This window comes from Rhea pennata, chromosome 28 (genome assembly GCF_028389875.1).
Source record: "Rhea pennata isolate bPtePen1 chromosome 28, bPtePen1.pri, whole genome shotgun sequence".
Taxonomy (NCBI): Eukaryota; Metazoa; Chordata; class Aves; order Rheiformes; family Rheidae; genus Rhea; species Rhea pennata.
The window spans coordinates 4650697-4678359 of NC_084690.1; positions in this window are offsets into that span (position 1 = coordinate 4650697).

The window sequence follows — 27663 nt, forward strand, 5'->3', positions numbered from 1 at the left end:
TAAGCAGAGCACAGAGGAGGTAATATCCCTGCTTTTTTCTTACTGTTCTATTCCTTTTAAATAATTGCACATGCCTGGAACTCTTTGTTCCTCTTTTAAACAGGTCTTGTACAATGTCAACTTATTACAAAAGTTATGAGACACCAAAACTTATTTATTTAGAACTTTCCTGAGTGGATGAGAAACTCAGGTGATCTTGCCAGCAAACTCTTCTATCTGAAATCATCTGTTTTGTCTAGAAAATGGGGAGAAAAATTGAAAGTGTTCCTTCATAGTTGAGAACCAGAACCTATTAGTTCCAGCTCTAAGGATATGCCACTGTGTTGCTCCAGAACTATGCTGCATAACATAAAACTGAAACAACCTCTGGAGTGAATATCTTTCTTTTTTTCCAAAAGAAAGAAGAGTCTTCATCAAACACATTTTTTTAAAATATGTTCCATGTCTCCAAGGTCTCTTAGGTGCAGACATGGCATGCTTTCCCCTCCTACATTGATAGTGTCTGTGTGATAGGGGAATATGCCCATCTTCAGTCATGGAGCTTTTCCAGTGCAGTGTATCTCCAGTTGCTTAACCTTCAACTGCTAGAGCGTGTACTTTACTGAGGTAAGGTGGGGTGGGTGAGAGATGATAAAGTGGGGAAAGCACCTTTTTCACTTTGTTCCACTCTTGTTTGGTTGCTATCTCTGTGCAAGCAATTCTGTTTTTCATAGAAGAAGGAAGGGAGAGAGAAATCCCAAGAAGGTAAAAGTATTAATGGGTCAAGGCCTTCTTTGCATAATTCTATTATCACCAGGAAGATTCTGCAATAATCATGTTAGGCATGTGCTTTGGAGCATCAAAGTGACTTGTCTTACCTTACTTTTTGATGTTAGACAGATTTAAATGCTTTGTACAGATGAGGCACCTCAGGCAGCTGATCAAGAAGGTATGTGCTGTTCAAGCAAAGCAGAGGCCTGTTTGGTATTTTTTTTCTTAATGTCAACAATGCCACACTCCTCCAGCAAAGAATAATTTCTGTTGTCACAAACTGTGAAAAGCAAAGGTGTAGGAGAGAATCTGTGTGTGGGTGCTATGCTTTTTTGAAGGTACAACCTCTGAATTGTCAGCAACAGAATCTCCTTGCGTATTGGTGGGCAACATATAGATGCTGTATCAATAAACCTAGTGCCTGCAGTGAAAACCAGTGTGGTTCACTGATTAGTGATACAGGTTCTCTGCACTCTTATTTGCTAATCTGCACTGATTCTAAGTTGTAAAGGTCACCTCAGTGTGTGGAAGGAACATAAACAGTAGTAGTGTTCATTTTTTAGCAGTGTTACTAGAGTCTGCAACAGAATTCTGAAGCTTTTTGTGTTAGGTGCCAAATATAATGAGAAGTTGTCCATGACCTAGTGTATTTAGGTGGATATAAAAAGTATTTAAAGGGAATGTAGTTTGCTCAAAAACATATACCAGATTGGTGGTAAACATGAAAATGTAACTGAAGTGTCCTCATTCCTAGCCTGGTAGGAATCCTCCTCACTGGGCCATCTTTGCTCTCTCATCTCAGCTCCTGCTACATATGCCTAATATGATCATACCTTTGTCAAACAGTCTGCTTAGGGCTTTGACAGTCTTTTCTAGAGATGGCAAGAAGACTGCTATTCCCCATGCATTATAAGATGGGTCAACCTGTTTACAGAAGCCAAGAAGTATCATCAGGCTTTCAGAGAGGAAATTACTCACCTGAGATTACGCACTAGGTAAGGTTGACTCTGTTTCTGTCTTGTCTGTCTTATATGCTGGGCCGCAGTGTCATTTCAGGGTAGTAAATGAAGAATGGAACAAGAAACGTCTCCAAAGATGCATGCAGGGATATGTAGATTCTCCGGAGACTCAGACGTGCAAAAATACTTAACCTAACACATGCATCCACCCAGTTCTGACAACTAATACGGGCATGCACACACGGATGAACACAGGCCTCTACAAAGAGCGCTTGCCTATCGAGATGAATACACACATCCAGGCTTGGGTTGTTTTCCTCCCTCCTCCTTTGTGTAGTCAGATACAATCCAGCCGAATGAGTAGTGAGGGATGTCACTACTGTGAACTGGGTTGGGTTTTGCAGTACAGCATGCTGCAGGTGGTGACTGACACATAGTCAGTGGGATCTGAGGAGAATCCAACTGTTAGATGAAGCAGGCTGGGGACTGAGAAAACAAGAGGTGGCTGCAAATATCAAGTGTCATTATTCTCTGAGCAGAGATAGAGAGTAAGGAACATCCCATGGAGATTAACTACTGCACTGCAGGATAAAGAGCCATTTCTTGATATGTTGGGACATCTCATCGTCCTGAGAAAACTTGAGCAGAAAAGGTACATGACAGCAGGAGCAGCTTTTCAGAGGGTATATACACGTTTCCCCCAAAAGCACATATCTCATCCAATAAATTATTTATTTTTCTCAGATAAACTGTGAATATCTGATGGTTTAACTCAATTCCAGAACAGTACAAAGTCTCTTTTAATTGTTAACTGGCGGTGGACTCTCTAGCCTCTTCCTACTGAAGGAAGGGCCCTTTTCTACTTTCCCATTCATCTACTTCAGCTTACTTTCTTGACCTGCCACCAGTGAACTGTATAACCATAGTCTCACCCCTACTGTCGCTCTAGTGACCAGTTACAGAGGGACTAGAGCCATCTAAATGCTGATTGCTTCCTTGTTTGCAGCAGGAGGCCATGCAGAGTGAATTAGGTGAGCTAACCATATTCAGCAATCTGGAAGTGTATCATTAATGCTTCTGATACTTTCTTTAGTTTACATGTGCTAGCTAATAAGCATTAATGACCGAAGTTTCTCCATTTCCCTGCTCTAGCTGCATCTATTTTCTGAGAAACTATTGACATAATCCACCGGGCTCTATCTGTCCATAAGTTCAGATGCTTATCCAAACCCTCAAATCTGCATATGGGTGGGATACTCATGGGGATAACTTAGAGCTGGCTAATGTTCCCAACTTCTGTTGAAGCTTTAAAGGAGATTGCTTTCAGTGTTTGTTTGTTTGTTTGTTTCGGTGACACAACAGTATTTCATTTTCAGCCAAAAGTAAAAATCAGTCATTGTAACTTGGGATTTCGTCACCTTGTGAAGTTTTCTTGTACAAAAATGTGACCCTATTGAGATTCATTCTTCACAGTGGGATTTTGGGATGGGGGAAAGGGTTATTAATTTTTGTGAAAAAGAGATGGGTTTTTTCAAATCCTTCCGTTTTACAGAAGGTTTTTAAGGTTGAGGATAGAAGTTTAGTTCAGTTTTCCTTTAGTTTGCTTTCTTGAAAAAGCCCACACTAGTGGAGGCTTTAAAGAAAAGAAATAGTACTACTATGACTTGATCTTATGACTCTTAAAGAGATTAACGTCTGAGCAGTGGGCATTTGTTTCTCTCTTTCTCTTATCTTCGTCCTGTTAAATAGCCTTCTCTTCCCAGCAGGGGAGAAATAGATGTACCCCATTCCTACACTCCTCCATAAGTGTCCAGGACTGGCCGTTGCCAGAGAGAAGCCTGTTGTCTCCACCGGTATGGTTGTCTTCATGTTCTTGCATATCCAGGCAACTACCAAAAAGAAGCAGCAGTTCTCAATGCCAGACTAATACATCAATCATAATTCCTGAGCTGCCAGCAGTCATGTAACTGCTTAAAGACCTCAACAGCCCTCTGGCACTTAAAGAAAAAAATCATCTAATTAATCACAGGTGAAACAGCTTGGACCTACTCCAAAAGCCCCTGAATTTATTGCCAAGCTTTGATGCTAATTTTCCTTCTAAGTAACCCCCTAAAGAAATTTACGATTAGGTAATTAAAGTGATGAATAAAGAGATACTTAGAAGTAGGAGGGAGAAGGAAAAAAAAAACCCTTGAGTCAAAAGCCTTAAATCTCCTCCCCTCCTCAAAGAAAACGTTAGTCATTTTTGCACATGCATTGTCTCTGGAAATTGGTTTGGATTCCCACAGGATGCTTGAGAAATATTCCTTAAATCAATATTTTTGTAACCAAATAAAATAAAAAAGAAAGAATTCCTAAACAGATGTCAAGATGACTGGGAGAGAAGGACTTGTGGCTTCTCTCTGAGAATCACATACTGTAAAACTTTATTAGGAACTGCCTCATGCTTTTTCCCCATAGGTACCTGAGGTCCAGTTTATTGAAGGTAATTAGATACCTAGCAATGCCAATTCATTTTTTAAAATGTACTGGCGTCTAATTAAGAACTTTTGAGCATCTACATAACTTTTAAAGTCTGGCCATAAGTTTTAATAGGACATAGGTCTTGCACAAGAATGAAGTTAATGTTTTTCAATGTCCTTTTACATTCTTCCTCTCGTTTCTTTCAGAGGGGAGGGAAATAGAGTTTAATTTGTCTTTTTCCTTGAGGAAAATGTGCCGCACAATTCAAAATAGGGAGCATGCATTTAAACACAGTGGCACATGCTGCAAAATTTTGATGGAGCCCAGACTGTTCCCACAAAAGCTACAGTACTGACCTGAAACAGAGGAAAAGATTAAGACCCAGTTTTAGTTCCAGATGTTTTTTTCTTTTTTTTTAAGCAGTCATGGCTATTTCTTTCCTTGTGGCCAAAAGAGAGTCTTGGAATCCAGGAAATTTTCCTTCTGGCCCGTAGAAGGAAAAGTATATGAGGGGTGAAGATGGCAAAGGGTGTGGGTGCATGGCTTATTTGTGAGCTCATATGCCTCACTCTTTCTGTGTTCTGGTCCCAGACCTTGAAATGGCAGAAAGCTGCCATGCATTTGCCTGAGTCTGCTCTGCTCTACTCTGGGTGTGCACCGAAGCCTCATCTTCACACTACATGATATGCCTGACCTTTCTGTGCTAATAAATGGCTGATGACCCCATCACATGGACCCCTTCTGCTCTGCCTGAATGAGGAAAGAGATGCTGAATGATCTTAGAGGGGACCAGAGAGGATAAAAAATGAGAAAATGGCAGATTAGATCTGTGGTGACAGAGATGAGAAATAAAAGCCATTAGAGCCCATTTGCAATGTGCCCTCATTGAGTCAAGTTTCAAGGTGTTTCTCCAGATTATTAATAGCCTGACAGCAGTTTTTGTACAGGAATCTGATACATGAAATAACACTCATGTATACACACTGCAGTGTAAAGGGGGAAGTAGAGTCCCCTCATTTATTTACTTACAGAGATTTGAAATAAAGCAAACCAGCCAGCTGGGTTACAGACAAAATAAACATTTTCCATTATATTAGTGGCACCTTCAGACACACATCTCTATAATAACACAACTGTATGAAAGAAGCTATCATAAAACCCTACAACCAAACTTTGCTGTCTGTACAGTCTGGCTGCCTTCAGAGCGGCTCTCCTGAGGCCATAGCATTCTTTGGTGTGGAGCTCTAAGTCATTTCAGTTGTTGGTTAACATCTCCAGAGCCTGGATTCTGTGGGCCATTTTTGTAACTTAATCTCCCACACATCTAACTTTCTCAATGTGGCAAGTTCCTTTTAAAACTCCTGGTCAAATCATAAGCAAATCGTTCTTGTTTCTTCTCCCACTCACCTGAATTACCTCAATCTTCTCAGGGTAATATCCCAGTGTAATGAAAGTTACAGAGAGAGGGAACAATAACAAGGACATTTGGGTGTGTGAGAAAGAAAGAAAGATTAAAATGTTCCCAAAGTTACACTTTGTAATTGCATGCTATAAAAAAGAAATACCAGGTGGGTAGTACTTTGAACTTCACAGGGTTTTGTGAGACTGAGTTGTCAAATATGAGTAATTGTAGTTTTCTTCATAAACAATGGGTGGTACAGAAAATTGAATTGATATGGCCTATCATGCCTACAGGCCAAACAGACATAGAGCCAGAAAGAAAGATGATGGTGTTTGCTTGTTTGTGTCTGTTGCTTTCTATTAGACTTTCTGATTTTACTTCTTCATTTCATGTTGCAGCCTAACTCTACTTGTGTGTATTATTGGGTAGATGTAACCAAGGCCAGATCTATATTGCATAATATGTTGTAGAGATGCCCAAGCTACTTTCCAGTGAAACTAGACAAAGAACTGTAGAGACTAATTTTACCCATTTTTTTCTCCTTTTCCGAAGGATGCAGCCTTGTCTGGGATGTGCTACAATGCAAACAAGCCGCCATCACTGTAGATGCAGCATTTTCTAATGGTAGTTGCACAGCCTTAACCAAAACAAAAGCAGCTGTTATCAGAGGTGCTCAGAATCACACAGATTTGTTTTCTCTTTAGGGCGAAAGAAAGGTGCTTTTGTGGAGGACGCTTCAGATCTGAGACTGAGGTAGCAAAATGAGGAACTAAATTTGCAATAAGAACTCTACATATGGTAATAGATACGTTATTTACAGGACTGCCTGCAAGAAGGTGAGACAGCAGCCACCTTTCTGGGTCAGTCTGAAGGAGGACGCAATTGGAAATCCTACTGAGACACTGAGATGAGATTAGAACAAAGATGGCTAACTCTCCTTCTTGCCAACACCTTCACTTGTTTTAATGGTCTCATAATCTGTAGTTTAACAGGAGTTGTGGTTTGTATGTTAGCAGTCTTGGTCAGTTCTAGGTGCTCTTATGATATTTCTTCCTAGCAGAAGACAGATGAACTTAAAACATTCAGTTGCTTTCTAACGAAGCGGTATCTCTGGCATCAGGTCTTTTCCAGGAGACTGATGAGGCAGCCTTAAAACCCACTCCTACATCAGCGTCAATTACCTCCCAGAAGATCTACATCACTTACGATACAATTGAGCATGTGCAATTCCTCTTTGGTTTGGTACAACCTGTGGGTGCACAATTATTTCCAAAGTTAAACCATGTATCATTGTGGAAGAAAGCCCTGGTAAAGAGGCAAGGCTGAGGACAGCAGCCCATCACCATCTCATGCTTTCACACCGTTACAACTGCTGCATAACTCCTAGGACATGTTGAGAAGCATTTGTAATTCCTTGCTCAGCACTTATGACCTCTTGGACTTAATGTGCAGGCTTCAAGTTGCTTTGGGAGCCAACAGGTACTATAGCATCTTACCTTCTTGATCTAAATAGTGGTATGAAGTAATTCAGATTTCCTGCAACTGCAATTTCAGTTCCCACTAGCACTAACTCAGCACTTCATGCTTTCCAGCAAGGTGAGTTAGAGATCAAGCACTTTGCTCTTTAGATTTCCATTTGAATAAGCCCTTAAGACCTGGCATTTTGTCCCTGCAGAGAACTGATGACACTTTGAATCAGTGTAAGATGTTTTCTGTTAGGGGCTTATCCAGTATTCTCATAGCCTCTACATTTTGTACAGTGCATTATGCCACTGGTCTCCCCTTTCTTATCTGCATGTTGCTGCTGCCACTTTAAACTCAACTGAGTTCTCACAGGACACCCAGTATTACTGCATCTGAAGAGCTCATAATGATGACCACTAACCGCTACCTACAAGGTAAAGAATATGTATCTCTCATGATTTAATCAACAATCTCCTTCACCTTTTACTGTAATGGATTATTTATATTTTCAAATGAAAATATTTTCTCCACAGGAAAAATTGCTTTTCTTCCAAAAAGTAGAAAAAGATGACTTTTTAAAATGTTCAATTTTTCATGCAATTTTTCAGTAGTGTTTTTCATTGACAATATTGCCAAGCTATATTTTTTTAATCAAATAAGACTGAAATGGTAAATAGTAATACAACCTTGCAAGATGAAGCAATGTAAAAATTGTGAAACTTTTTCAGTATACTTAAAAAAAAAAAAAAAGAAAAAAGAAAAAAGAAAAACTCTAGTGTTGACATCTGCAGCTTGTAGAGTACTTTGCTATCCTTCAGGATAAAGGTGCCTATATAACAGTAAGATATTATACTTCCTTTAGTGTTCTGTACACACATAGTTTACTGACTGCTAAAAAGCCCCTGGTGGAATGCCTCTTTGATGTCATCTGTCTTGCCTAAGTAGAGGTTACTGCTTGCTGCTTTCCTACCTAACTGATTGTGATGCTGCCTATGGCAATTTCAGTGGCTAAATTCCTTCCTCCAGTAAAATCTTAACTAGTTGGACTGAATCTTGAAAACAGAGCCACATCTCCCTCAATAAATATCAAAAGGGAAATCCAGCTTAATATAAACAGAGAGTAGCAAAATGGTGCTATTTATATGGTTCAATTTCCCTTCAGCTAAACCACTAATGGCACATATAACTCTTACAATTAAAAACCACATCTAATGGAACAGTCATCTGTGAAAGCAAAGAAAAAGGGAAGATGAAAGCACCACCAGTACAAACCAACAGTCCAGCTATAGGTCTGTACATGCTTCTTTTTCCTATTCTGAGAATCAGTCAAGAGCTTGAAACCTCTTTTGACAAGCAGCTTCTCTGATGACAGATGCTCCCCGCAGCCTCCACATGCTGCAAACAAATGTATTGTTCTTGCTGTCAGCTCCCCCGTTGAAAGGTGATTCCAGTAAGCAACAATTGGCCTCATTTGTTAGCATTAGTCAGCAAGTGGATGGATCAGATTTGCTACCAAGGAAAACGAAAAGCAGGCTTGAGACTGAAAAAACAGAGCTCATTATCAAGAGCTTGTCAGTGTGTAAGTTTTGCTCTTTGGAATGTCAGTGAGGGACACGTTGCTACTCTCGGCTTCAACTTCTTGGCACTTTAGAACAGAACTCATTTTTGTGGAATGGTCTGGATAAAGTGATCGTATCCTTCTGCAGAATAATCACCTAGACAGCCTACAGACTTCATCAGCTGTGGTGACTCTAGCAAAACTCTGATGTGAAAAGGAAATGAACTATTACCAAAAAATGACCCTTGAGCAAAGTAGGATTATTGATCAGAATAGGGTGATGGAGGATGAGGGGGAGGCTCTGGATTAGAATACTAATTATTTAGAAAAAAAAAAAAGGCAGAAAATCAGATGACACAAGTCAGGCAATGATGTTCCTGTTGTGGAAGGATCTCAAATCACAGTTGGAATTCAATGCTAGCAAAGTTGCACAGGGGTAAAAAAATCCCCATAGTATTTGCTCAAAAATCCTACACACATTTCTGGTCCCTCCTCTGAAACCGAAGCCTTTCTCCATTAGAGGTACAATTAAGTGGCTTTGATTATTGTGGTGATACCTCTTCAGCTGCAACTGGAACAAGAAAATGTAGAGCCTGCCTACTGCTTCTTAAACAGCAGTTGGCAGTAGGGAACAAATTTGTGCTATCATTTTCCACCCAAGTTACCCTACTGCCTTCAGTGCATCTGAGGGCAGTCTGATACAGGAGTGCCTGGCTCATGTACTTCATTCCAACTTTGTCATGGAAAAATTTAAATAACTAGGTAATTTATGACTCTTTTCTCTCCTTAGTTCGCATCAGCAGCCAGAGTCCCTAAAGAAATGATAGATTCTCCCTGTCCCAGGCCCCAGGTAAGCAAATACCACATCAATATGGTGCTAGCTATAGCCTCAAGCTTGTCTATGGTGTACTTTCCTGTGGTTTACAGAGCATCAGAATTGCTCACTGTGCAAAAGCATAGAGCAGACCTGAGCCACAGAGATGGAGCAGATGATTTAACACTGAGCATGCAGGTTGGAGCTGCAATTGCATCTGATTTTTATTTTATTTTTTTTAAGTACATCTCAGCACTTTCTCCCTGGCCCTCCCCTCTTCTCTCCCTCAGCACAGCTAGTAGTAGTCCATTAGTCTGAATGATGCGTGTCACTGCATGCTTATCTAGGGCAGAATTCAGGCTGCTTTTCAGAGCAAGTGCCTAGAAGCATATTATACACAGGCCAAGATTCTCAGTGGTGATTTAAAAAAGGTTTTGGTTTTAAAGGTACATCTTAAAGGTACCTAGTTTCCTAAAAATTTAAAAGGTACTTTGTTCTCACTATCTGCAAATCAGAAGCTCTCAAACTAGGTGCCTGAGAATAGAACCATTCCATAGCATTAATCACTTCTGGAAATACCACAGCCTGATTTCCTTCTAGTCTGCAGTTTGTGCTCACTGTTCTCTGTGTGAAGTGCCCAAGTGTAAATGACTATCAGTAGTCATTGATGGGAGAACCAGGCCCCTAAGATTCGAGCAGGTTGTGTTCACATTGTTTTTTCCCTGTCTGTGCATTTCAGTCATAGCCTGCAACATGTTACACTTTGGAGATGATGCTTCCCCCAGCCCAGTTTTGTCAGGACCCCACAGCCTTGACCAGAATTACTCAGATATCGCATGTTAACCTGGACTCAATTCCATCCTCGGTGAGTGCCTGCATTTCTGACCATCCTGTGTCTCAATGTATCTCTGCCCCGGTTGGTCCTTTTTAAGTTCTTATATCCCTGACCAATTCTGTATTGCTGTGTCCCTGGTCCTGGTCAGTTCCCATAAGCCGGTTCCGATCTGAAGCTTATAGACACCTCAACAGTTGTTAGTGGTGTTAGATACTTGAGTTGCTTTGATAATTTGACTCTTCTTTAATCCTCATAATCATCATTCTTACTGTGTAATTCTTTGCAGAAAGGTTGTTAACTATTTAGATTCTTCAGCTGCCTTAAGCTGAGGAGCAGGGTCCGTTCATGACAAGGCTGGAAATATTCAGAAATTTCTTTGCCTGAGAGTTGGTCATTAAACTCTTCTCTCCAAAGCTTGTAATGGCTGCTGATTGTTATGGAGAAAAGGAAATTTATTTTTCTGAGGTAAAAGCTTTAGAAATTCTGGTCTGAGCAAAGTTGCAGCTGCTTAGCATCTTCCTGCATTTACCACTTCTCCTTTTTTATTAATTAACAATTCAACAAGTTAAGCCTGAGCAATTGCATGCAATCCCATGGGTAGAGTAACATCTCTCTGTCATTTGCAAAATGGAACGTCTCTAATCTCTTGAGCACACTGCTCTTCAGTGACATTTCCAGGACATCCACACTCCAAAAGGCATGCAGTAGCCTTGGATTAGTGTTTAAAATAGAAACATGTTTGCCTTTGTATGCAGCGCAGGATTACTAAGGAGTAGTAGCAATGGGAGTGTGCAGTTGGATTGCTTGACCTACAGTAGTTGTATGATTCAGAGGCTTTCATGTGGTGCGGCTTGGTCTGCCTTTTGCATTGATTCTCTGAGCAATTTATTCAGCTTAGTCAGGTAAAACCTTTATGTGTTCTTCTCAAGAAACTGTTGACCTTAGTACTGGCAGTCCTTATTAACACAGGTCTAAATTAGAGCAGAACTAAGAATAATGCTTTAGAAAACTGGTTGAACTGACTGAGGTACTTCCAGTGTAACAAAAAATCAGGAGAATCCTGCATCGTTACAGAATCACAGTGTCACGGAATGGTTGGGTTTGGAAGGAACCTCTGGAGATCACCTGGTCCAAACCCTCACCTCAAGCAGGGTCAGCTAGAGCAGGTTACCCTGGACTGTGTCTGGTTGGATTTTGAATATCTACAAAGATGGGAACCCCACAGCCTCTCTGGGCGACTTGTTCCAGTGTTCAATCACCCTCTCGGTAAAGAGCAGTTCTCACTGAACAGCCTGTAGATCAAGTTGTAGAAAATACGCTGTTATTTTCCTTGCTCCAGCCAGCTGAAAATATCTGTACTGTGCAGTGGAGGGCAACTGAGAGCAAAACTGAGAGGTACCAGTCTGTTTTGTAGGCAGTGTGCCGTGTTAGTTCCGTGTCACGTCTTAGGTAGTGAGCCTGGTCTCTAAGTTGATGTGCTAATGCACCTCCTGGTTGTTTGACGGGCTCAGCTGATAACAGTTCAGGTCCTTTCTACCTTTCTTTGTAATGCAAAGAAATATCTTGTAAGTTATTCTTGGTCTTTCATGTTGCTAAAGGTTCTTTTCACAAATGTAAGCATGTTAGCTCCTGTTTCCTAACAAACAACAGCTGAAATAGGTCTTCTGTTTGTTTGTTCTAGGTATGGTATTTTTAAATACTCACAGCAAACTGGTGTTGTTTATCTGTATGTTGGTAAATAGTAGTTGCTGACTTTCTCCTTGGAAGATGCAGAATTTGAACAACTAGTCAACTGCTTGGCTAGATCAGGCACAGAACTCCTATGGGTAGATAAGGGGCATGTTTCCAAAAGGTAGTTTGGTTCCTAAAGCCTGGATGCATCAGCATCAATCTATGCCTCTGGAAACATCCTTTGGAATCATTGTTTATATACCTACAGTTTTGAGGTAGGGATTCTGGAGAGCTTTGGCATAAGAAATCAGGATATGTCAAAGAGCCGGGTGCACAGCAGGCTTTTTCTTACTTTCTTCATCCTCTCTCTGCCCTTCCTCTTCCCTCCTCCCCTCCTCCCTCGTTTCAGCAGCCCAGTGCAACTCACTGCAGCCTGCTGATGCCCAGCACAGCTAAAGCCTGGCCTTGTGTATTTCCCCGTTCAGTTCTGCAGTGGCAGTTTTCTGCTGGTTTGTAGAGAGCATCCAACTGATTTATTGCTCCCAACGTCTCTTAGTTTGTAATAAAGTTTTCAGCAGCTCTGTCGAGCCTGCTCCCCGCCTCCGCGCGCACACACATCCCTGCGCTTGCTTTGTTCTTCTCACACATAATGTCAACTCATAAACCTTTCATCAAGTCAACCAGGTGGAAAAAACCCATTACTGAAAGAAGTGTTCATTCAGGTTGGGGGTGGGGGGGAAGAAATGGAGGGGAAGGCGGAGGAGAAAGTTTCCCAATGGAAAAAAAGAAGGGCGAGGGGGGAGCAAAAAAAGCTGTGTGTGCTCTTAGCTGAAAAGCCGGCTTTGCTGCGCGCCCCAGGTGCCAGGCCTCGCAGAAGCCTGACAGATCTGTCATCCTAGTGACAGGATATGGAAAGCACTGTGTACATATTCAAAGAGGCAGTGATTTGGGCCTAATACCCACTGATGAAAGGGAGGCTTCAACACTGCCGGCCTCTGCCAGCTTGAACAAAACCGCTTGTACTTTTGTATGAAGAGAGGACCCTCCCCCCCACTCACTCGGTTAGGAGGCTTGGAGGCTTCCCTCCTGCTCCCCCCTCCCGTCCCTGAATTGATGTGTTGGAGCCCTGTTGGCTGACGCTAATGTGCTGAAAGACGCTGCTGGCCACACAATGGAGGGGGTGACACGGGTGTGCCTGCAGGAGAGGTGCAGCGTGGAGAAGGCGCTGAAAAATGGAAGTGAGGAGGAATGTGTGAAGTGCAGAGATCAGGGAGCAGCCCGGGATCTCTTCATATTATGGCAGTGTGCAACTGAGAAGGCACCTGGGGACAGGGCACTCGGAGTCTGGATGGTGCAGGTTGCTGTGCCAGCAGTGCCCAAACAAAGAGCTGGTTTCCCTCTCCAGCTGAAAGTCTCACTGCTGTCACTGCTACCCTGGAGACCCCAGACCCTGCTGGATGGGTGCCCTGGGATAGGAACAAGGACTGTCTCATGGGCAAAGGCATTACACGAGGACTCAGGAGGTCTGGGCAGAGTAAGCCCAAGCAAAGCGTCTTCGTTTCTGTGCATCAGCCTCCACTTAGCACAGGTGATAATCTTCCTGTCTTCTGCTCTTTGTCTCAGCTGTTCAGAATGTAAACTGTTTGAGGAAGGCACTGTTGCTCGTGTAATTCATTGTTCCCTATGCTTAGTAACATGTTATTAATTTTGAGCTGAGTTTCAACTGAAAGAGATGTAGGTGGAGTTCACTGAAAAAATCCCCCTTACACCCAGCATTTTTGTGGTTTGGGCACACAATTCAAGTTTGGTGGATTTTTTTATACCCAGACTTTGAGAAAGTTCTACACAAAATTTTATTTAAATAAGGTTTTCAGCAGTGTGGTTCAGTTACTGCTCTAGAGAAGGGACAATGACTGGGCACTAGGAGATGAAGAAAAAGTGGAAAGCAACAAAGGAATACAGGCAGTGACATCTGTCACTAGTAATTTCTAAGTTAAAAATTCAGAATAATCTACTGCCACCCTGTCCGCTATACTGAGTTCCAACAGTAACAGAATTGTCATGATTTCTACATGAATTAATTCAAATCTCTTTTGCATGATATGGCGTAAGAAAGGGGCCATCTGGTTTATGTTCTAGGTGTCAGAACCACTCATACCAGCACACTCTCATAGTGCAAGATGCAAATTGACTGCACATATTAATGTCTCCTTACCCTCTGCCTCCCAGAGATCTGATGCTGTTGTCCCATTATGGTGCTGCCATTTATACTGTCAACAGCAATAATAATAATAATGCAATGCTCGGCATGCACAGAGTAACTCCCATTAGAATTATGAGTGAGTGTTACATATCATTACAAGAATTATACTGTTTTCTTCATATGTAGGAGGCCTAGAGACATTAAATAGGATCACGATGATTAAGTTAGGAGTGGCCAAGTAGACAACAAGGGGTTGTCCAGTGTCCACAAAATTAGTATCTAACTAGGTAAGACAGACATCCTAGATAATATGTAGAGGTGAAGTGGCTTCCTCTAAACTACAGAAATAGTTATTGGCAGTAGACTTGTGAAAAAGAATCAATGCATTTGGAAACTTGTTTATTCTACTGGGGAATGACAGCTGCCAGTCAGATATCTTTTTATAATAGTAAATATTTAAATGGTGGCTGTCAGACTTAAGAGTCTGCTTTACTTAGATAATAGCAAAAATATAGTTGGAATAGTTGTAAGGTAACAATGCCGTACAGATATATATTGCCTGATTCTCAGAGATTTAAGCAACACTGAAAGTATTAATCCACAAACCCTGCAGCAGTGCATTGCTGGCAGTTCCGGGAAAATGGGCCTGACTTCTGGCCTGTAAGCAAATACATTAGATAACAACTACTTACTATAGCAAGTTTTGTTTTTAGTTTTGTTTGCTTTGTAGCTTGGTGACGAACTGGTTTGCTGTGATTTTCCAGCAGTTAGTTGAATATGCAAAATCTGAGCAGGATTGGTGTGCTGAGACTCATCACCCTAGCCACAGACCTAGTTTCTGCTGCCTTGGCTGGAGGAAAGCAGCTCAGAATAGCAGGGAAAAAGGCCTGAAGAAGAAAAGCTTCATCTACTACAGATTAGCCCTGTTTGTATTGCACAGGCTCTGGCTCAAGTGAGGGTTTTTTTTCTTATAAATATTGTTTAAGCATGTTTTTTTCTTTAAATGAACTTTGAGATAAATAGAATTTAAGCGTAAGTTTAAATTTAAGATCTTATTTAAGTGCTTTTCTACTTCACTTGCCAGCCAAGGATCTGGTGTGGGCTTTGGAAGTCTTAAGGGAGAAGAAACAGATTAATGGGATTAGAACACTTCAAATCACTTTTGTACTTTTCTGGCCTGCACGATCCTTATAATACCTTGTCTCTATAGGCTGTATAAAATATATTGGCTGGGTGTTGGTAGGCAAGCGTGCTGAAAATGAGGCTTGCGTGTGCATCCATTCAGATTTGGGGACATTTTCAGTAGCCTATAGGTATGTTCAGTTTCTTGAATCAAGGTGCATTTATTATCTCTGCCTGTTTTTTTTTTTTTTTTGAAATCCAACATTTTAATGCTTAACTCTCAACTTTCTCAGCCTAATTTCTTTCCTGAGATTTGCACTAGATATTTTACAGTAAGGCCAGTAAAATGAAAAATGTGGTCATGAAAATGACTATGGGTGACCTAGGAACAGAAAGGCCTTTGCCCCAAACATTTAAACTGTAGCAGAGTCTGCACTGCTACCTGTTAGCAACTCCTTCTAGCATGTCCACATGTGCGTACCCACACTCACCCCTACATCTTCATAGACAAAAGGCAAATCTATGATACTATTTTTTGCAGTTTTTTCTTCCTCCCAATTCATAAATAAGCTGTCTGCAGAGCAGTGCAGTCAGGGAATCAGAACAGCCTGGTGAGCTCATATTTCACCCTATGACACTGGGTAGTTTCCATTTACACGATGATGCAATGTAAAGCGACCCCTTTGAGAACAATAGAGTGTAATGTGGATTGTCGGCCTTAGGGGGTGAAGGGGCTTCTCAAAGGGAGATTGAGCAATTGCAACAGAGTGGAGTTTCTTGCAGCTAAAGTTTTCAAGTGGACAAAGTTAATCAGTTCCTCAAAGGTTTTGTTTGCAAGAAACTAGGAAGAAGCCCAACTCCCACAAAATATCAGAGGCTCCGGGATGTTGCTGTCCAGAGATTTTCATTAAGGCAGATTTCCCTGAGAGTTTAATTGCGTGTTCATCTGTTGCAGCTCCTGGTAGTTCAGGCTCTGAAAAGCCATATGGGAAGAAGTAGGATGAAAATTTGGAGTCTTGCGAATTCTGCTCATGATTATTCCTCATCAGTGTCACTTGGTTCTCTGATAGGTCCCTCCCTTACTCAGGAGGAGAGAGGGAAAAATACAAAAAAGTGAGAGTACGTATTCATAGAAGGGATGACGAGGGGAGGGGAAAAGCACTAAAGCAAACTAAGAAGGTTATTTATAGCAATCATGTGCATAAAGTTGAGCATATATTTAATGCAGAACTCTCCAAAAATGTAGCCAAAGTAAATGACTGTCATACAAAGCTTACAACTTTTAAGAAGGCGAACCATGGAAGAGGTTTTTGAGTGCTGCCAGGGCAAACTCAGTAAAACATGCAAACCCTAGTTACAGCTCAATTTCCCACACTGAAATAGTGAGTATAATTACAAATAAATCACCATTGCTTTTAGTTTGATGAAATTACCACTTACATTATCAGCAGCTTGAGCTGACTTTAAGTCAGTTGCTGCAGAATGTCACTTTGGGATTTAAATTATTTGATTGGTTGAAGAATATGTTGTGCTGCATTTGGGAAGAAAAAGAGTAGAACACCAATCAAATCACACATGGATGAATGTAAGAGGTTTTTAAACTCGGGTGTGCTGAAGTCTGTAAGAAATGAAATTAGTCCTTTTGAAAAGGACTTGATTGTACTTCTCCAAAGATGCTCCATCTACTCAATTCATCTGCCCCGATCAGATGTGGAAGTCAATTTTGTCTTACTGGCCAAAGGGATGAAAAGAAGAAGTACGTACTGCAAAAAGCAAATCAGGAGATTCCTGACTAAAAGGCAGTTTGGTTCCCTGTTTGACCAGTTTCTACTGGTGAAGACATTTAAATACTCATTCTAGAGATGACATTTAAATAGAGTCCTTAGAGGACGTATGAAAAATAGAATAAAGCAAGAAGCAGCACAATGCTACAGAAACTTCAGAGCTGAAGCATCTTAGTGACTGGGAAGCAATGCAGGCAATGTGGGCCACAAAACTTATTTTTTCCCCTCAATACACTGTTCAGGTTGCACCTAGCAGAATTCAGCACTGGTTATACCTAACCTCTGATCCCAGTGTGAAGATTTCAGATTTTTCAAATGTAGAAAAAAGTCTTCCTGCTTTTGTGATTTTATTGTGACTTTACAAAATTGAGTGTTTTTGTAAAAATCTCATCTTCCGAAGACGTGAAGTTAGGTGAGAAACATGGTTCTGATTCTTTTTTGTTTCATTTTCTTTGTTGACTAGGTTCCTAGCCATAATTATGAAAAAAAAAAAACTGAAAAACATTAACACTGAAAATTCAAATATCAAGCAGAATTTCTTTTTAAAAGAGGCATTTTCTGAAATTGCATTCTGTGTTGCAGTTATGGTAACTGAGGGGAAAGAAGAGCTTGAACTCATGAATTTTGAAAGTTTGGGGTTTACGATGCTGCAAAAGGACTATTTGTGAAATACATGGCCTGATCTGGAAATGCATTTAAGACATGCATGACTTTGAGCATATAAATAGTTGCACAGAAGTCAATGGAACATAAATTTATGAATTTGCCTAAGTGCTTTGCTGGATCTTTGCCTAAGGAAGCACTTACCATGAGTTTGAATAACAGAATCATGGCCTTGTTAATGAGCAAACCTCCAGACCAGGAGCATCAGTGAAATGTGAAATCCAGCTCCATGCTGTATCTATGCTACTCAGCTTGATTTCGTCTCTATGTAAACTCATTCTGCTGTGCTGACATTTATGTCCTTTGCCTTCTCCAAAATGTGATTTACAAGTTCCATTTTACATTTGTGATTGCAGCAGGACTGGGGAAAATGTAAAGCAGCAGCCACAGCAATCTGGGTATGCTGCAATTAGGACTCTGTTTTACAGGGCCAGCATTTGAGTGGCTTTTTCCCAGAAAAAAAGACACTTTCAGAGCTTCATCTGTGAATTATGGCTTTCACCTTCTGCTTTTTTTTAATTACAGTTTTTTGGAAATTGAAGAAGTTGACCAGGAAAGAGAAATATGAATGAGTAAGACTGGTCAATCTAGTCAGGTCTCTGCATACTTCGTTAATGCTGGCAAGCAATAGAAATGCAGATGGCAATGTACAAAATATCATAAATCACTTCTGGAAATGGCAGTGTGGGTAGGGGTACTAGGAAAGGAAGAAAGGGGCAGTTAATATACTGCAGCAGCAGGTAGGTAGGTAAAGATAGAGCCATTCATGTATTAGGAAGGCCCTCTGGATTGGGCCTTTCACAAAGAAAGATGTTGAGTTAAAACATCATCCATTATTTTAAAAATGAAACAGTTTTCCTTGATTGATCAGCTAGAACAGTGACTAGTAAGACCTCTGTCCTGCATGTTTTCCTGAGTGTCTAACTTCCTGTGAATGTGCAGTGCCACTGCCATCAGTCTCGATGCCAGAAAGCACATGAGTAACAGCTTGCGAGGTTGATGACTGCAAGGTTGCAGGAGCCTTCCTGTCTCCTTGGAGCTGGGCTGAACAGGGAGACTAGTCTGCAACATCCCAATGGGATGGAGACCAAGTGAGGAAGAGGGAGTTGCCAACTCAGTGCTCTTGTGGGTAGTCACAGGAAAGGATATTGATCTTGTTGACTGAACTAGTAAGGCAAGAGTTGTGCTAGGAGGGCCTTGGAGGCGTTATATGTGATTACATGGACTCGCTTTTTCCTTTGTTGCCTCCAAATCTGCAGTTCCAGCAATAGACAAATGATTGCAGATGGACCAGTGTAAGGCCTCTGCCCCCACGCAGGGATGGTCCTGGGGCCTCATGAAAACTATTCATGTCTAAGTGTTCTGGGTAAGGCCATCGATCCCAATTCTGCAATACACAGGCCTTGTGGGCTCTCTGCGCAGCTGTATCCACTACCAGCAGCTACTTGCTCCAACTCTGCCCAGCACCTCTGGGAGTAGTCACAGCACCTGTTTTAAACTGCCCTGCTAACTATTACCATTATTAGCAACTAGAGATCAGATCAGGCCTCCACTGAGCTAAGCACAATACAAAAACAGAACAAAAATAGGGTCTCTGCCTTCATGATATTGCAATGTAAAGAAAAATAGGAGCATGGAAGTGCTTGGAACCCACGGAAGCAAATAAGAAATGATACCAAGCCATCAAGAGACTTTCCCAAAATCTACTAGTCTAACTCAGAATTAGTCACTGCCACTTACTAAGGGGATTACACCCGTCTTTTTATTTTTCACTTAAATGCCCATGAGGTGTTCTGTGAGGTGTTCAACTAATAAAAAGCATTAAAAGTGAAGAAGAAAGGCTGTCATTGTGCTACAGGTGTGGCAATTCCTCCCTTCCCAGAGACCCTCTGTGTGTGCCCAACTGAAGAGCTCTGAGAACCAGAGGGTGTTCAAAGAGTGAATCACCAGCTAGAAGCAGTAACAGGAGTGCACAGCAGACATACAGGGAGACGTGATATGCACTGAATCAATGTGTTAAGCTTCAACCCTAAGAATGTCAAGAAAGCAAATGCTTGGGAGGTTTGATTTATGGAGATTAGCATGTCAAGTATATTTTGAGGAAACTTAAGGAGTCCCAAAACTTTTCCAGGCACTGGTTAAAGGGCTTCCAGTCCTTCCTATTCTCACAGCGTACTCTACTGTGGTTCACACACAACTGTGCTAACATGAGTCTGGAATATCTCAGCACATAATTATTTATTCTTCAATAACACAAAGAAAAACATGTCTGCATCTGACTAATATCTTCTCTTCAACCTGCCAAGTGGGGCCTTGTGTTTTCAGTACTGAAAACCAAGCCTGACTTGCTGCATATTTTGTGTTACCATGGTTTATGTCCAAATGCAAGGATTTAATTTTGTCCATCATCAAACCATGGCGTCCATATGACACCAATACATTCCTTCCTTATGCCTGCTGTTCTGACAGACGACAGAATAGAATGAAACATTCCAACTACGACGCTTAAAAGCAAGAGCTTATGTTCCTTAGATTTTAGAGATCAAGGGGCAGATCTTCAGTGGGTATAAATTGTCTTCACTAGAGCTGTGATAATTTTCACCATTTACCCCAGCTGAGGTGCAACCTCAGATGTATTTATTTCACAATACAATTCCAAGAAGATAGATACAATAAGGCTGATAAGGTAGGCTCTCCTTGTCTTGTTCAGTGCCTAGATATTGTGAATGATTACTGTATTTCCTCCCGGAATAGTTACTGACCAGCCCAACTTATGCCTCTGAAAGCCTGTAAAGAGAAACCTATCCACATGTTTCCCCACTAACTGCAGCCTGCCCTACGTGCTGGCCAATTTCAATTTAACAATATCAACAGTAAAAAAAGCCAAACCACAGTCACTAGCAGATTGAGACTGGAGGTGGAAAAATAACCAGCTCCTTTTCAAAGCACAGGCTGGGGTTTTCAGAGGAAACTGAGGGAATTGAGTACACATCTTGCTTTGAAATTTAAGCTCTGTCTCTTGAAAGAATAGGTTTGTTTCACAACTTCACACCCTGAAAGGGCAGTTCATTGCCTGGGATTGCTGTGATGTCATCTCTTTAGGGAATTTTTTCAGATGAAGTCAATGCATGAACCTAGGCCTTCTCATGACCTCCATCTTGATCAGAACAGCAGTAGTATGATCCTGGGCTCGTTGGTTTTTAAATGTTCATAAGTAATAGCACTTTTCCTGTCTGTCCATCAGTAGTGCTCAGTCAATATGTTGGAAATACAGTATTGCATCTGAGCGCTGTAAGAGGTTGACCTGAAAAATCCCAAAGGATAGGAAGAGGAGATACGCTGTTCTCAAGAAGGAAAAAAAGAGTCCAAGAGGATGATGATAACAATCCTGCTAGGCCTGCAAGTCAACACTATTCCTGGATTTAGCTAAGAACTTTGGCAGTTTTTGAAGTGCTTGGGATTTTGCCCTGGATGTATAGTCTCAAGAGTGACTGTTGTCAAGATTTGCTAGGTGTGGTAGGGCCATTGCTGCTGATGCCAATAGTCTAGGAGAGGGGAAGAAAAACCTGCTGAGATTTGGGGATGAAACAAAGTCGTATTAATTAAAAACAAATGTTGTATGTTGGCTCTCAAGTTCCAAAGCAGATGTTTGTCAAAATAGCCAAGAGATGGGTCATCTGAAAGCAAAAGCTATAAATAATAACTATGTTTCTCGTTACTTCATGTTTTCTCAGGTCAAAGCCATGTGTCATTCAGTGTTGGAAAAAATCACAGAGGGAAACATACGCTGGTTAAAAAACAGTAACTTGCACGTTTTCTGTTGTTATGCTTGTAGGGAGTTATGTGCCATAGTCTCTGTGTATCTGACCTAGAAACTCAAACCAATGTTCAGTTAGAAACCTGTACATGACATTCCACATACAACTTGCTGTCAGCTGCACAGAAGCTTACAGTAAGGGAAAATTTATCAGAACATTTGTAGGCAGAGGATGGGAGCCTTGCTTCTCATCTGACTGTGCTTCCAGACTGGGAGTCACACACTCTCCCGTCAATTCTCTACCCAGTTGGACACATCTGTATAAAGGATGCTAGCACCACTGTGAATCCCTTCTTCAGTCTCATTATGCATCAGAAAATGAAAGAAAGAGAACTGTCTGTGATCCAAGCTTACTGAATAAAGCAAGTTTCTCTAGGGGAAATTCCTAGTTTTAATTCAGCTATGTTGAAAATGCTCTGCAAGGCATTTGGCACCCAAATTTGGGATGCCTTATTCCCATAATGGTCTTTAATAATTCAGTACCAGCTAAGTCTTCACCCTTCACTCTGCAAATAGAACAGCAGCTCCTGGGAGGCTCTCCGTATCATCAGGGCTGCAGAAACATAAATACATATAGAGCTAAATTCACTGCTGGCCCAAGTACACCTAATCCATAACCTTCAGAAAGATGTACCTGCTTGCTATTGAAGTGAATGTGGCCTGCTTATTTCCTCTTGTACCACTATATATAACATCCCTATAGAAACATACTTGGACCATGTACTAGTATTTATATACAGCGTGGTATATACTATAAAAATATCTATGGGTTCAATTGCCAGCACATAAATCAGCACGGTTAAAGAAAGATACGGATTTACACTCCCTGCAATTCTGACTTTATAAATGGGTCAGAATAAGCCAGTTCCCCAGCATAGCGCTTCCCATGCAAACACCAGCACTTTCTGCAGACAGGAAATGGTACGAGTTGAAGTGTGGACCTCTAAATCTTTGTACCAGAATTTTTGCATTGCACATCAACGAGCTTGTGTGTATGTATAATATAAAAAAGACATAAAACTAAACTAACAGTTAAGACTTCACTTTCCAGAAGTGAAATGCTATTTCCCCCCAAAACTTTAAACAAGTAAAGGTACTTCAGATTTAAAGAATACGGTCCATGTTTTGTATTTGCTTACAAATAATGTAATTAAGAGACATTTAAAGGGAAGAAGGAAGAAGTACATATGAATTACTTATCTTGGGATGTATCCATTTGAATGTTTTCATGTGTGTGTAGATGTTCAGATATTTTGTATCTTTGAAGATATGTATGCAAGAGCAAAAAACCCTATATTTAAAAATAGCGTGAATACGCATGTTCATATAGACACCCCTTTATATACACACATTTAGTCACATACATCTGTGCATATGTAATAATATTTGTGTACATAAACACAGATTATGTACAGAAAATTAAGCATATGCCCATCTCACCCTAAATGATGCATCCCTCCAAGGAGCAACTCTCCTGTGTCAACAAACAGACCTCTCCAACCTAAGAAGGTATTATTACAGATTCAGAGTGAGAAGCAGAATTCTCTCTACTTGTAGTGGTAATTACATATTTATGTAACCCATCTACTTTCTCCTAGTCACTCCCTCCCACTGCAGTCTCTGTCCCTCTCAGGCAATGCTCCCTACCCTGCATCCTCTGATCTTTGCCCCTTTTCCTTCAAATTAAATTTCTACTTTTTTCAAACCTCTGGTAGAATGACAAGTCAGTGCCAGAACTGTCTTTTAATACACAAAAGCATAAATAATGCCATCCATCAGAGCTGTCACTCAGAAAGATAGATTGCTACTTGTCCAGACATAGGGATGACACAATAGTGAAAGTTAGAAACTGTCTCTTTTCTTTGCTTTACTTCTTTCTCCTTTTTTTTATTTTTTTATTTTTTTATTTTTTTTTTATTTGCCGGACTGCTTGATTCTGATTAATGGTGCTGTCAGGGAGGGATTCCGCTTGCCCGGATAATGAGTCAGGAATGTATTCCCTGTCACAAACACAGCAGATGTCAGGGGCAGAAGGGCCCGGGAATGCCAGAAACAATATACAGTTTCTTCCTAGTCCCCTGACAGGCCAATATGCTGCACAAGGTCTAATTTATGTAGACAAAATGCAGGCAAGGGGCTGTAGCAGCAGAGAAACTGTGCTGGGAAGTCTGAACTACAATGCAGCAGAGGAGAGAACTGAAGGGAGGTAATGAACGCTAGCAGTGGGACTCAATAGCACTGCATCAAATGGCCTTAACAAGAATGGCCCGGGACCACTTTGACTCCATTAAAGTGCACTTTACATCATTATAGAGAGAAATCAAACAGGGCAGAGGGCTTCTGTTTCTTTTAATGGCTCGATTAGGTTATTCACTGATCGGGGTTTGCAGCTGTCATAGTAATGCAGCAACTGCCAAGAGAGGTACAATAACACTCGTGGCACTGTGGGGCCCACAGCCTTTCTCAGATTGGAGTGTATTGACTGGATCTGCAAATTCTCCATGTGTACACAACCACTAAGGCAAAGGCAGAATTAGAGGGGATTTGCCAGTCCTGGTAAAAGAATTTTGAAGTGATTTGTCTTGAGATCCCTTCATTTTTGGGGTGGCCACCTGGAGGCACTGGAAAGGGGCCAGATCTTTGCTGAAAGCTGAGCACCTGCCTTTGGATATCTGGGGCCCTGGCTTGACATGCCAACAAGAAGAACCCTCATTCACTTTAGAGAATAATGACTTTCCCTACAATGGAAAGAAAACCATAGCTTTTCAGCTATAAAATGCTGATTCATAAAACTAACTCACATATTGGGAAAATAAATTAACATTTTGGAGTATGTGCAACTGCATTGGTCTGCTGCACTTTCTATTCAGCAGTCTGGGGCAATTTGGTTTGCCAGTGCTTGTTCAGCATGTAGTATAATGAGGTCCTGGTTCAGAACTAACACTCGGGGCCGTGTGATGGTGTGTTTCAGTTCCACAGTACTCCTGAAGGTGCTGCCAGGCCCCCCAACACCTATCACAGAATGATGTGAAAATGTTGATTACAACAGAACTATGGCTTAGGAAAAGAAAGAAGGGTGGTTCAAAGTCCTGTGATGTCTACCAAAGCTTTTGTATTGACGTCAAGGGGTCGTGCAGCAAACTCCTAAGCATTTTGGAAAGGCACCACTTTCCTGAAGGTATCACATTGTGTGTCTAGCATCTGCCTAATGAAATCACATTATAGAGAAAAATTTAGAGTGCAAAAGGACTTTGAAACTGTCTGTGTCAGAGATCATATTTTAAGGCCATATCTAGCAGCAAGTTTCAGAAAAGTATTGCCAGCCCTGTGGGATAAGTACATTTTCTTATTCCATGTTCAGCTCTTAGCAGTGGGGCCCTGGTCTGTGCAAAAACCGTTTCTGCTATAATAATAAAATAATAGCTATGACCACAACAGAGCTAGTCACTTAAAAGCAATCCATTCCAAGGGTCATCCATTGGGGTAAATGTACTTACTACCTGAAATCAGCTTCTCAAACTCTTTACTGTGAACAGACTTTTCAGTCCTAAAAAAAACACCTTAAGATATGTATAAAGTCCCATCTTCAAGAATTCGGTCTTAATCCTAATAGAGATCATTTCACTCCTGCCTTTAACCAGAATAAAAACAATGAAAAAAACAACACCATTTAAGGCATTCTGGTGCATTCAAAACACTATCCACTGGCTTCAGCACACATTCAGCGCTTATTGCAGTGCAGCAGCAGTTCATGAACTCTTCCATAAGAACTATCTCTGGCTGGCTTTTATCTCCGTGACACTTTAACTTAATCTGAACCATGAACCATGAAAGGTCCCAGTAACTTCTTCCTGAGAAGCAGAAGCTCAGCCCTGACATGATTTTGGTGCTGAATGGTGAAGGACCTTGAGGTCATGTGATCTACAGGAGCTGGAGGAGCGTGTCTGCATCCAAAAAGATAAAATCAAGAATGACGGACAGATGAAAATAAAGATAAGATTCTGCTACCTGGAGTCACAGAGTAGATAGGAGCTGCTGCTCTGACTGTGGAAGTACAGTCAGGCTGCTCGCTTTGACTGATTTCATGGCCAAATTGAATAGGATTAAATGAAAGTCTTGAGTTTTCCTCAGACTCTGCCTAAAACCCTGCAAAGTATCACAAAGCCCTGTGTGTGCAGAGCATATTTCCTGATGTTGTTCATCTCAGTAGCAGACATTTGGTTTAAAAGTAGCATCAAGGACCTGGGCTGGCAGGACTGGGTTTGCCAGGCCCACACTCTGAAGGCATGATGATATTTTTAATCAGATCACTGTGAATCCAGCCACTGGGCCATATCTGATTTTATTTACAACAGTAGCAGTCCAAAGCAGCTCCTCTTCAAAAACCAGTCTGTTTGTTCAGCAGCACAAACTAGCGTGATTGTATCACCATCACTGAATTACGTGAGTAGAGAGCCGTCCTGGTGCAGCCACTTTGACTTTAACAGGCTGTAAAGTGTGTACTTGGCCCCACTCTACTGAAATCAAGCTAATGACTTCTCATTTACCAATTGAATTCTAAATGAAATCACACTTCTTTGGTTTTGTGAGGCTCAGAAGTAGGTAAGCTTGTCTCTGAACATGCTCCTGAAACTAGATTTCCCCAAAATGCTTGCAGTCCTAGCCCTCTGGAATCCAACAGTAAAGTCTGTTTGCTCTATCCACAGATGATGTCCTTCTGATCTCCAAACCATCAGAATGATGTGACTAACAAGAAAAGCTGCTTCCCAAGTTGCCGGGGTCAACCCAGCCTTGTCTGCAACACTGGTGAGCTTGCAGTGAAAAGATATTTCTTCTAAATTGATAAGGCTGTTGTTTTTTCCCCCTAAAGCTCAGCATGTTTTTATTTAAAATTGCTTTATTCCTGCTCAGACTGTCCCTAATCAGAACCAGCACCTAACAGCCTGAAAATAAAGGAAATAAAATTAAAGATTGCAAGTGCTTTGGTTTTACAAGCCTGAGGCCTGGGGAGGCTTGCTTTAGGAGAGGGAAGGGGAGGGAAGGGGCTTGTTTTTGTTAGTTTCGCTTGTATTACACTGATCAAAGCAGCATATTATTAAGTAAGCACAAGTGTGGCTGTAGAAAGGCGGTGCATTAAAACAGTTGTGATTGACATCAGATTGCAGGAGAAACAATGCTCAAAAGGAGTGCAAAGCACAGAGCTTGGGACAAGGCAGGTCCTCAGATGCTGCCAGGAGGAGCCGAACAGGATGAGAAGCAGAGAGGCGGCAGAGGAGCTTCTTTGATTCTGCAGGTTAAATATGAAACAAGATGGAAATGCAGAGAAGCAGTGAGCAGCAAAGCAAAAGTAAATTTACCCAGCGTGGCTAGTACAAAAGTGTATCCTAGCAATGGGAATGTCACCTTCACTTTCATTGCTCTCTCCTACCATTTGTGTGATTTTTACCCCTCCTTAAGTGAAACAATGTGAAACTTCCTTCTCTCTCCTTTACACTTTGTAATTCAAAGAGAGAGCTGAGTCTGACATCTTGCTGGAGGAAAACAGGCCTGGCTGAGCCCCCAGCACCTTCTGCATGCTATGATCTCTGTGTGGAGTGGCGATCCTACAGAAGCAGTTATGACATGGACATTAATAACAATACTAGAAGCAGTCTTCAGGCTGAGCTGTGTTATACATTACTGGTGGTGCTGAGAAGAATGAACGTTGTTTAGCAAAGCAAATTTTACTGTGTATTGTTGGGCGTCCTGTGTTACGGGGAAGGGAACATGCATGTGATGACAGAGGTAGAAATTAAGTTAGTATAACATTTATGTTTTTATGCCTTCCATCGAAGGAATGAAAATGTGCTCTCACTTAGAGCACAGTTTACAGTGATGTTTTTGAAAGGTGGGCAGTGACACAGGCAAAGATATGCTGGTTTACTGCAATATAAATGTAAATACACTCCATTAGATTGAGGCCAGTGAAAGGCACGTCATGGCTCCAATGATGCTAGAGCCAGGAGGGGCTGCAAAACTTCAGGAGGTCATGCTGTAGCCTATGAACGGAGCTGAAGTCTCTCAGCCCACAGAAGGCTGCAGTACCACACCAAGGCTACCCTCCATAACTGGATGGAGAGCTAGAGTGCACAGCCAAGAACAAGCAAGCTGCCAGGGCA